Source organism: Puntigrus tetrazona, chromosome 13 (genome assembly GCF_018831695.1).
Source record: "Puntigrus tetrazona isolate hp1 chromosome 13, ASM1883169v1, whole genome shotgun sequence".
Taxonomy (NCBI): Eukaryota; Metazoa; Chordata; class Actinopteri; order Cypriniformes; family Cyprinidae; genus Puntigrus; species Puntigrus tetrazona.
This window is the reverse complement of record NC_056711.1, coordinates 21,137,667-21,147,666: the sequence shown is the minus strand read 5'-3', so window position 1 is coordinate 21,147,666 and position 10,000 is coordinate 21,137,667. Positions and strand designations below refer to the sequence as shown.

Sequence of the window (10,000 nt, the reverse complement as noted above, 5' to 3'; positions counted from 1 at the left end):
ACTAATCAGTATTTGAAATGAGAGTAATTAGTATTTTTAAGATGTAAGTAAATAGATTTCTCTTCTGAAAATGCCTCGCGATAATGTTTCACCGAACATTTTAGTAGGCGTTTTCTGTAAATCATAAAACTAAAACAAAACTGTAATAAATGAAATGGAAAACTTGGGATCACAACGACAATATAAATCAGCATTACACTTTAACATGAACCCTGATGCATGCGTTTGCATTGATATTCACGTTATAATCACGCATAAGGCTATTCAATTGTTTGAAAGCACTATTTAAAAGCTTTTAAAAAAAACCTAGAATAATACAGTGCGTTTTGAAGGTCTCGGCTTCATCTAAAGTGCTGAAAGGTTGGTGTTTTTTCCTGATTGCACCGCTTTCATCCACGAGTTATGATCCCAGAGAGAAGCACTGCTTGTGTTTGTGTGAAATGATGTGAAATGTCTGATTTCGTCTGTAAAGGTTCCCGCGCTTTCAGCGCATGGTTAAGCCGCTCTTGTTGTTTTGCGCACTTCTTTACAGATAGTTGCATCACGTCTGTGTGTTAGATCAAAGGGGGATATCTGTTCAGTGAGGCGGGATTCGTGAGCATTCGTTTTCCAACAGCTACTAAAACGCCAAAATCAAAAGTTGTAGCTTTTAATATTTTAAACGCATCCGAGCCGACACGAACAGCTGTATTTTATCAGATTAAAGGATGTAGCAAACGAATTAAAAGAATTAACCGACATTAACTTTTAAAGTGTTCCCAAAATGACCAAATCGACATCGCTGTAGTAACGGTGAAACGTGTTATTCGTATGTGAATTCTGAAAGACGCTTTCTATAAAAAAAATAGAGTTTTTTCGACATCGTTAGTAATCAGAAATGCTTCTGTATGTTAGAACGATTTCTGAACGATGCTGAAAATTCAGCTGCGCTTCGCAAAATTGAATTACAGTCGCGTAGAAATCTGATATTTCAAATCGCAAGAATATTTGGCGATTTTTACTGTGTTTTCAAACGGCTTTTTCTTCAAAACGCTGGATAGTTTGATGATTAGTGCAGAACCTTCAGCCTGTTTTAATCTCCTCAAATCACACGCATTTGCTCGTATGTTATTCTGCAGAGCATGCACGTAGATGCCGTGTGTGTGTGTGTGTGTGTGTGTGTGTGTGTGTGTTTCTTAAAGCAGACAATGTGCTGACGCTGGTGTATCTTTGCTGTGCCGATCTCTTGTGATCGACTCTAATGTCGTCTGTCACGGAAGCCGGTGGAGGGAAATCAATTTCACTCACACACACACACACACACACACTCACACACGCGCGCGCGCACGCACGCACGCACGCACACGCACGCACGCGCGCGTCCCGTCAGTGTGACCTTCCACCAGGTCGTAGTCTTCCTCCATTTCTCAATGTCTTCAGCTGATTCATGAAGCTGTGATCGTAAAGCTGAGCGTGAAGAGAGGACGTCGTTATCTCAGTCTCCTCGCGTGAAAAACCAGAACAAAAGCCGTCCAGGTTTCAAGCAGCAAATGATTTCATATTTTGGTATCTTTACGATTGCGTATAAAATAAGTATAGCGGGTATTCTCTTCATTTGGTTAAAGCTTTTGTAGATGTTTGATATTTCTATTCATGTCTTTGTAATGTTAACCAAACTGTGGTTAGGGATGTTTAATGCAAGTAGTAAAATACAGTAAAATTAGAAAAAAAAAATAATAAAGGCATCTTTTTCACACTTAAATGCACGTAAGAGTATATTTTAGTATTTCTATTGTTATTATTATTATCATTAGTTCATTTCTGAATAGTCTATTTGTATCTTAGTTTGTTTGATTTTAAAGCAAGTAGTAAAATACAGTAAAATTAGATTGAAAAAAAATGCATCTTTTTCACACTTAAATGCATGTAAGAGCACATTTTAGTATTTTTTTATTATTATTATTATTAGTTCATTTCTAAATAGTCTATTTGTATCTTAGTTTGTTTAATTTTTGATTTTAGTGCAAGTAGTAAAATACAGTAAAAATTTAATTACAACAATCAAAGTCACGTTTCACCTAAATGCATGGAAGAGCATATTAAATTACTTTTTATATTATTAACTATTATTATACATTTTTATTTATTAGTTATTATTTTGAATTTGATTTTGTGTTGATTTCAGGTATGAGTCTATTTGTATTTTAGCTAGCTTAATTTCAATGCATGTACAAATGTGTTTTTTTTCTGCTCTGAAATATCTTCATAAGAGTGTTTGTTTTCATTTCTGTATTTTAGCATTTGAACTGCAGCTTATTTAGCAGAGGCAACACTTTTTTTTCGTCTAATATTTCTATTAAGTCAACACTATAAACTATGTTTGTGTCTAAATCGCATCTGGTTTCACGCCACAGACATTTGAAGCATTTCCGGAGCGATTTCATACACCTTTTCTCATCTCTTTCTCATTTCGCCTTGGCTTTGGGTTTTCAAGTCACCCCGATCTGATTTCTGTTGGAAGCAATTTTCCTTTGTGTTTAATGCTTCTCTCAAACAGTCCTGACAGGTCACATGAATCCTCATCGCCGTTTCTTCAGTGCTTGGTGTATTTTTAGCCTCAGCGTGAAGCAGGAGAGAGCGTGATCGTTTGTTCTGTGTCTGTAGGTTTTATTTAGTGAGTGCCGGAGTTCCCTTCATCATCTGTGGGATCACAGCAGCCATCAACATGGAGAACTACGGCAGCGGAGAGCAGACGCCGTTGTGAGTAGCAGCCCACGTTTATTTGACACTGTCATATATATATATATATGAGTCACCCAAAGTAATACAATACACTATATATATATATATATATATATATATATATATATATATATATATATATTAAATATGGCCAAACTGTTGTTAAAATTAATAGAATAATGCATGCATGTAAATCCGCCTCAGACTCTGCATTCAGGGTGATGTTCAGTCACTATGAAAATTTTATTCCATTTTTTTTTTTTTTTTTGCATTCTTGCGTGCATAAAAGGGTCCAAAACTCTGAGAACTCTAGTAAAGGTTTTTGTTATTTATATACTATTATCTTTACATTTTGTTTTTAGTTGAAGCGATTTTGCTCTGCTTTCCTGAATTTTGTTATTTTATTTTTTTAGGTTTACGTTAACAATGACAGCTCTATTTTGCATTTTAATTAAATAATTTTATTTTATTAAATTTATCAGTGTTGGTAATCCATCGATTGTGAAACTAATTGAATTAATATTTTGCATTTTAATTAAATAATTTTATTTTATTAATAATTTTAATTAATATTAATATTATTATTAATTTTATTAATAATAGTCTATTTGTATAGTAGTAAAACAGACAAAAATCTGAATAAAAATAATCAAAGGCATGCTTATAACAGTTTTCCTTCGATAAATAAATAAATCTAGTTTTTAACATCTATTTTTATGTATTTGTATTTTCTATATATTTTTTAAAATATATATTTAACACCATAAACATGTTTATATCTAACAATATAAGTAACATCTGGTTTAATGCCACAGCAAATTTCTAGAGCGCGAAATCTTAATTTTTTTCGCATTGGCTTTAACTTTTCTACACATGGCTCTGGTCTGATTTCTGCGGAAAACTGATATTATGCTTAATAAAATCTGAATACGAGAACGTAACAAATGAAACACGTTTGGTGATGTTAGTTTGCTTGTGTTCGCAGCTGCTGGATGGCGTGGGAGCCGAGCCTGGGCGCCTTCTACGTCCCGTGGCCTTCATCGTCCTAGTGACCTCCGCGTCTACTTCCTGTGCACCTTCATCCAGTTGCGCAAACACGCCGAGCGGAAATACGAGCTGAAAGCGGTGAGCGAAGAACAACAGCGGCTTTCCGATGTCCACCAGGGGGAGCCTGCGAGCGGCCAGTGTCACGGAGGATGCCCGGGTCTCATCAACCCGTCCATGCTGGCTAACGAACACTCGTTTAAAGCCCAGCTGCGGACGGCGGCCTTCACGCTTTTCTTATTTGCGGCCACGTGGGCGTTGGCGCTTCGCCGTCTCGCAAGGCCACTTTCTGGATATGATCTTCAGCTGCTTGTACGGGGCATTTTCCGTCACGCTCGGGTTGTTCGTTTTGATTCACCATTGCGCAAAACGCGACGACGTCTGGCACTGCTGGTGCTCGTGCTGTCCCGGGCGACGCCCCTCCAACGCGTGCCACGCCCCCGGCCACGCCCACAAACTCAACATAAACGGCGACACCCACTCCCATTGCCATCTAGACGGCGGGAAGCCGGTTCACTGCGCGTGTCGCGCCGCCGCGCAAAATCACGTGACCTGCTTGACGCCGGTTTCGCCGTGCTGCGCCGCACTGCATACGCAACAGCTCCTAGAAGACGAAACTAGCGCGCATGTGCTTCTCCACGCCGACCATGACGGCTACCGCCCCGCCGTGCGATTGCACCGCTGCTCCAAACCGGTCAGGACTAAAACGCGACGCCAACGCGAGCTAGCGTTCCGCATCCCCTCCGCCGCGGACGGCACTAGCGCGCACAGCTCGCGCGCTAACAGCCCGCATGCCCACATTTGCCACTTGGCTCACGGAGTTTGCCCTCACGAGGCGCTCGCGCTCTGCCACCATCATCACGTGTGTTGCGCAAAAGACGAGCTCCTGGACGCGGGCGAGAGTTTTCTCTGCGGGAAACTCGCGGAGGACGAATTGCATCACACGCATATAGAGCTGCACGCCCGCAGACAGTCGCTGGCCAATCAGAACGGCATCCTGAAGGGAAACGCGCTGTTTTCGTCCGACGGCACGGGGAATATACGCACGGGACCCTGGAGAAACGAAACTACCGTGTAGTTCCACTGAACTCCGACACTAGGATTTAAGAAAGGAACTGTTTTTTGTTCGTACCATCACAAGCTCGTTCATCGTACAGGAGGCCCGCAGCGGTTCTGTGGATCGTACAAACGTGAGAACGGAGAACCTGGGGCCTCGTTTATAACACACAAATGCACAAGTCCACAAATACATGTTTATATGGAAGATGTACAGCCAGCGTCATCGGTGGGAAGGGAAACCCAGTACCGTGTTTTGCACCAATTTTACTTTGATTTTATTTTAATTTATTTAATTTAGTTTTTTTTGTTTCAGGGAAATGCAAATAATGAATTAATTAGCATTGCTATAATAATAATAACTATAGGATGAACTACAGTAGAAGCTTTTTCAAATGTTGCTATAATAATAATAATAATAATTTGACAGTCCACTTTAGACATTCTACTAACTAGAAGTAACTATATATATATATATATATACGTCATAATATATATGTATATGTATATATGTATATGTATATGTGTATATATATATATATATATATATATGTCTTGATAATTCAAGAATTATTAATTATTAATTTAATTTCAATTGCATTGTCATTTTTGCATAAATAATAATTTATATATGTTGATTTGAATTTTATTTGTGCACTAGCGTTAAAACGCTCTTCAGTTGCTGAACACATTTTCACGTCGCATTCTTTTTTTTTTTTGCTCGGTTGTTTATTTTTCCATTTTTCCAGTATGAAGTGTCCGATCGGATGCGTGTTTGACGAACGAGGCTTCCGGTCGGAGTCGAAGCACACGCTGACTGGCCGCGTTCACACTGCGCTTCAATGCGGAGTCACTCCTCTTTATGTGGTTCTGATGATGTTTGATTGCAACCGATAATGAATCGCACTGGCTGTCAGTCCTGAGTCTCTGCGGTGTTTACCAGGCCATTGCATTCATGCTTTTACCAGCTACAGGTATCACTCCAGGTAACAGACATTGCCATAGCGTGTGTGTGTGTGTGTGTGTGTGTGTGTGATACTCTGTGCAGGAGAACACCGCGTGTTCGAGTGTATGCAAACACAGTTTTGAAGCATTTCAAAGGTTTTTGCCATATATTTATTTTCGTAGACGTATTTGAGAGTCCCACAAATGTCCCAGTCATTTCTATAGTGAAAAAACTTCCAAATTCATGAAGATTCACCAGCGGTTTTCAACCAAACCATACTCCCCATCAGCTCCTCACGCTTGATATATACTGTGAATATCAACTAGCGAAAACTTAGTAATACACAAAAAGGCCTGCTTCTGTCTAACTTCTGTTCTGCCGTTGAAATGTGCGATGTTAACGAGACAACTAAGCTCCGTGTCAAATCCTAGTGAGCTGCTTTTTCAGAGCAGGCTGCAGGTAATGCGTTAGAAAGAAGAAGTCCCACGATGCATTGCTGCGAACGATTCAAAATGCACCCAAGATGAGCACTGTTTTGTGAGGAAAAAAATAATGCATTTAAGACATTTGAGTTGCATATAAAATTCCCATGCATTTGTATTATTACCGTTTAACCAAAAGTTTGGTGTGATGCATATTTGTTGGTGATATAATCTGTGATGGTACAAATACACTGAGTGTGTTTTAAATACACAGTTTTATCAATAAATCAAATTTGTCTATATATATATATATACGTCTTGATAATTCAAGAATTATTAATTATTAATTTAATTTCAATTGCATTATAATTTTGCATAAATAATAATTTATATATAATAATTTACAGTATATATATATATACTGTATATATATATATATATATATATATATATATATATATATATATATATATATATATATATATGTGTATATATATATATATATATATATATATATATATATATATATATATATATATATGTATATATATATGTATATATATATATATATATATATATATATATATATATATACAGAGAGAGTCCATTTTAAAAATAAACCCCTTTGCAAGAGATTATTATTATTTTGTAAATATTATGCAATTAAAATGATAAAACTTAAATTTATGCCTACACATTTTTTGCAAGGTTTTCTCATGCCATTAGATGGTAAAGCAAAAAAAAAAAATAGATATTTTATAACAACAATAATGCCACAATGCGAAACATCGCAATTATGCATGGATCTTTCATACGCAGATCAAATGCATAACCATGTTTTCTCCTGGGCTGAGGTGAAGCGGCTCACTAGGTTGTGTGACGGAGCGTAAAGCGTCTCTCTAGTTGTTCTATTACAGATCTGTGCTGATTCTTTACTGTTTCTATGGTGAATCGCTGTTGTCGTCAAAGGAGGCGTTGTTTGTGCGAGAACATCATCGCTGTGCTTCTAGAAGGAAAAGTGACGTGATTGATTGATGAACAGCGGCCGTCGCTAACGGCTGAAGACTAGTAAAGCACTAGTAAAGACTAGTCTAGCTGAAGGAAACCAGCGAGCGATCATCACGCTTTTCTTCGCCTGACATGAAGGAGATGTCTGTGTAGTCGCCTCACATTCTTCAACAAAAATTACGTTTGGAGAGAGAAAAAACATATCCTGGTCATAGTTTATCCCTGGATCAAAAAACAAAACAAGAAATAACATGAAGGCTGTTTTAGGAATAATTACAAATATTATTTTTTAAATTAAATATATATATATATATATATATATATATATATATATATATATATATATATATATATATATATATATAATGTTTATTATGCTTAATGGTCATGGCAATAATGCAGAAGATCACAATCCATAATCAAAAGACAAAACAAATTATATATTTATTATATTTATACATGTTTGTGTGTGTGTTTAAAGAATTATATTTTGATATAATATTTTAAGATGTGTTATTTTTAGTTCTGTGCTGAATTGTCATTAAATTAGCAATGCAATATATATATATATATATATATATATATATATATATATATATATATATATATATATTTAAAATAATTAAAAATGTATAGTTTTTGTTAGAATTATTTTTATTAATCGTTATAAGAATAATGAGGCAATCCAAAATCAGATGGAAATTTAAAAAAAAAAAAAATGTGTTAAAGAAAATGAAGCCTTTATTTTTGAATGATATATTTGATTATTTTTGTGTGTGCTCAATTGCCATGGCAATGAAGAAAGTAATATTATTTGTAATGTTTTTATTTATTTTTTAGTCACACTGCACAAAGGTTTTACTTCTTTATGAACTGAATTTGCTATGACAATTCTTCAAAGCAACCTGGATTTGTTTTTTTGACCAGGATATGTTGTTTTTTCCGGGGGTCTCCTTTTTCCGTTTAAATGTGCGTTTCAGCTTCCTCTCGAGGAAAAGCAACAGCTTCAGCGGCATTTAATGCACCGTTTGCCTGAAGCGAGTTTAATTTCACGCCTTCCTGTTTCCTCTGAAGTGCTGCGCTCCGATTGGCCGTCCTGGTTGGGGCCGCCCATCAGCTCTTTTATTTTCTGAGATGATAAATGAGGGATGACGTCGAATGACGTGTGGATGCGGAGGGGGATCTGTTTATTGCTCAGTATCTGAGTTGAGGCGTTCTGTTTGTACGGTGTGTTAGTTTTCATGCATCTGTCCGTCTGTGTCCCGCAGGATTGATATACACTGTGAGATTTGCTGGAGAGTCAATCAGAAGGTGCTGTATGCTGTTATGAGAGAAAAACTACAATTATAACTCAGTTCTGTTTAACTGTATGTCTGCACTCCTTTTGTTATTAACGCTTCACACGATGCTTTTAACAGCAGCCTCTCACCCAAAAGAGTCAAATATCAAAGCGTTTCATTTGTCGTTGAACTCGTTTAAGGTTGTATTTCCAACAAATGCCTAATATTTCATCATTGCTTTTGACATTTCCGTCCCTTAGGCTTCGTAACCTTGAAATTAAACATGGCGTCTGTCCGGGATAATGTCCATAATACAGTAAAATTATGCTCCGTGATGTCAAACTAGAAATATATGGGCAGAATATATTTTCATGTGCTTTGAAGCAAGAAAATAATCCATATCTTGAAGCAGCATGACGAAAAAAGGTGTCTTCTCACCGGGGCTGCGTTTATCTGAAGAAAAAAAAAAATACAGTAAAATTTTCTGCGTGAATGTATTGTAAAATGTTTTACTTAATTACGCCAGTCTTCAGTGTCACATGATCCTTCATAAGTCATTATAATATGCTACTGGTCCAAAGTTTTTCTCAAGAAATGAATGCTTTTATTCATCAAAAAGTGCATTAGATTTATCGAAAGTGCCAGCGAAGACATTTATGATGCGAGGAAAGGATTTTATTTCAGATAAATGCTGTTCTTTGTAAAAAAAAATATATCAAAGATTCCACAAAAATATTTTCCAGTTTTTTTTATAATAATCAGAAATGTTTCTCGATCAGTAAATCTTTGTTATATTATAAATATTAAATGTTGTTATGATTTCTGGAGGATCACGTGAGCAAAGATGCTGAAAATACACAGAAATAAATTGCACTTTAATGCACGTTCACACGGAAACAGATATTTTAAATTGGAGAAATATTTCACAATTTTTTACTGTACTTTGCATTGAATAAATGCAGCCCTGGTGAGCGGAAGAGACTTGTGACTGGTAGTTAGTTTCAGCAGGAACCACAGAAAATCACCTTTCAGGTTGTCCAAACAAAGTTCTCTGCGATGCATATTACATCAAAACATTTTCACGAAACATGATCTTTTTGTCATAAAAGAGTGTATGATTTTGACCCATGCGATGTGCTGCTGGCTGTTTCTACAGATATATATATCTGTGCTGCTGACGACTGCCTCCGTGCTCCAGAGACGCGCGTTTCGGCAACTCTAAACGTATTTCCCATCATATAATAATTCAGTGGGATCGTGCGTGAGGTGGTGTGTGTTTGACGGCCGTGAAATCCCTCAGAACGACTAATATATTCAGGGGTCTCGAAATAGATCAGTGCAGCATCTCTCACCAAATACTAACTTACTTATCAGGCCGAGAGAGAGAGAGAGCCTGAGTCAGTGTAGTGTGTAATTAGCTCTCATTTAATTAAACAGACCTCGAAAAGCTTGGGCTGCGCGTCCGAAGCTTCGTGAAGGTGAGGCGAGAAACTGCTCATGGCGATTCGTTTCGGTGGGGTTTG

The 10,000-nt window shown here is 36.9% G+C and overlaps 1 pseudogene; it reads left to right on the top strand.

Moving 5' to 3' along the window:
- Positions 1-5,124, top strand: part of LOC122356505 — a 35,670-nt pseudogene extending 30,546 nt beyond the window's left edge.
- The last annotated feature ends 4,876 nt before the right edge of the window (positions 5,125-10,000 follow it).